Below are 2,534 nucleotides of genomic sequence, written 5' to 3'. Positions count from 1 at the left end.
AATTATTCAAAGCTTTTAGCTTTTAAAATGGAGATGAGCACTGCTAAAAAAAAACATTTCAGGCAATAAATTTTTAAAATCTTGAAGAAAGGGTAATTCAAGAATTACCCGAAATTTATTTTGGATAACTTGGGTAAAACAAAAATGAATTGGATTATATATTTTATTTATTTATATACGAACTTATTTATAAGCTTTTAAAACTAATGGGATTGCAATTTTTCTTCAACCTAATTTCATAGTCAAGACATTTTTAGTGCCTAATTTTATCTAGTTAGTTGAGAATATTTAAGGAATTCTGGATTAAAAAAATATATAATGTGGTAAAGGGTTTAAAATCCTGCTAATTCAGATAAAATATAATTAAAATGATTAAAAAATATTATTTCAAGTCTGATAATTTGAAAAAAAAATTTTGAATAATTAAAAAATTCTTCAAAAAACTTTTTTTCATTCTTTATTCGAATTACCTATATAATCCAAATCTCGTTGCATCACCTTACAAATTGCAAAGAGTTGCTACCACTCAAGCTAAATGCTTGTCAGTTTGTTTGATGAGCAATTAGAACAATACAAAAAATAAGTTTGTCCTAATATTACATATCTTACCTCTTTTTCGGGAGATAATCTTATTCCAACCATTATTTGCCCATTAAACTTGCATTTCGGAGTCAGGACGTGGGTTTCTCTATCAAGATGAAATTACATTTCTATCCCGATAATTGTTAGTACTCAAAACACAACCTTAATTTACTACTCAATTTCCTTTTGACCATTACATTGAAACGAACGGAGATTCAACAGTCAGATCCCGTAGTATTTATATGGCTGTTACGGTGAACAGAGCATTAGACATAAACCCAAAAAAAGAGACCTTTGCCCGTGTTCAGTAGTCCGAGCCCAGCGTGTAGCTGGGAATTTCAGAAGAGTGGACTTAGGAACCATAAGCGTGGTTCAATCTATATTTTCAAAAAAAAAAAAATTATTAAAATTTAATATGATTTATATATTTTGAATTGTTTTAATGTACTAATATTAAAAATAATTTTTAAAAAAATAAAAATAAAAATAAAATTATTAACATATATTTCAATATAAAAAAGTATTTGAAAAGTAATAACTACCATATTACTAAACACATTCTAAAATATGATAGCCCGAGCCTGACTCCATATAAAATATAGACTCGGGTGAGAAACTCAAACTCATATTAGACATGCTAGGTGGCTATCACACCCAACATCATCGTGAACTTGGGTTTTGAAGCACATCCCAAGCTTAATATGTTTGAGTCCAAGCTTACCATTTAAATCTATTTTTCATCTTTAATATCCAAAGCTCAATACTTGTTAGAGATTTTTTTGATCTTTCAGTATTTTATATTAATACAATATATATTATTATAATTAAAATACAATTCAAAATATTATAAAAATAAAATTACATTTTAACTTTTTATTTTCACGAAATGATAAGATTTATAAAGTATAAATAAATTATAAATACTTTAAGTTAAAAATATATAATTTTTTTATTCTTAATATTTTTAGATAAATTACAAGAGTTTATCTTTTTAAAATATTATTATATTTTTTTATAAAATTATTATCAAGAAATTAGAATATCCATTAAAAAAAACCTTTTATAAATTTTAGTTGTCAGTCACTTTCCGTACTAGATATCATATATCTTATACTATTCAAACTTTCAAAGTCAACGAAAAAAAAGTTATTAAAAAATTAGATTTGATGACTAACCAAATCCGGTTACCAAAAAAAGGAAGTGGTGGTTGAAGGGGCAGAGGAGCTCATTTTTCGAAACATGATAGCATTAAATAACACTAAATATCACGATCACTTTGGACTTTCGGAGGATACACTATCTTTCACCATCACTTTTGCTGCAGCATTTAATTGCTCAGCAATATATACCAAGCGAAAGGAAAATTTGAATGTGGTTCAACGAAATAAAATAATAAACAAATTAATAAATAAATATCTGAAATGCACCGCTGCAAAAGCTATTTCAAACCTAATAAATAAATAAATAAACTTTTGAACTCCAAATAAAATTTTTAAAAACTTTAAAATTAATTATGTATTTTCTCTATATTTTATATTATAATCCTTTAAGTTTTGATTTAATCTTTGTAAAACAGTTTAAAATTTTATAACATAAAATTAGGAAATAAAAATATTAAATTAAACAAAACAAATCTAACAATGAAAATTAACTAACTTTATGATATTTTAATATATTTGTTAATGATAGTGAAATAGTATCATAATTATAAAACTTAATTTAATAATTAATTTAGAGCAAGAATCAACTCTATTTTTTTATTACAAATTAAAATAACATCATTTAAAAAACTATAAAAAAATTAACAAATTAAAAGTTAAATTTTACCTAATTAGCAAGTTTTTTATTTTTTTTTCATTTTAATTCATGTCTTTGATTAAATAGACTTCAAATTAAAGAGTCAAGCTAGACAGGATTTATATAATTATATAGTTATTTATGTTTTTAATTTT

This window comes from Populus euphratica, unplaced genomic scaffold (genome assembly GCF_000495115.2).
Source record: "Populus euphratica unplaced genomic scaffold, PopEup_1.0 scaffold152.1, whole genome shotgun sequence".
Classification (NCBI taxonomy): Eukaryota; Viridiplantae; Streptophyta; class Magnoliopsida; order Malpighiales; family Salicaceae; genus Populus; species Populus euphratica.
The sequence above is the reverse complement of the archived record's forward strand: the minus strand, read 5'-3'. Positions refer to the sequence as shown.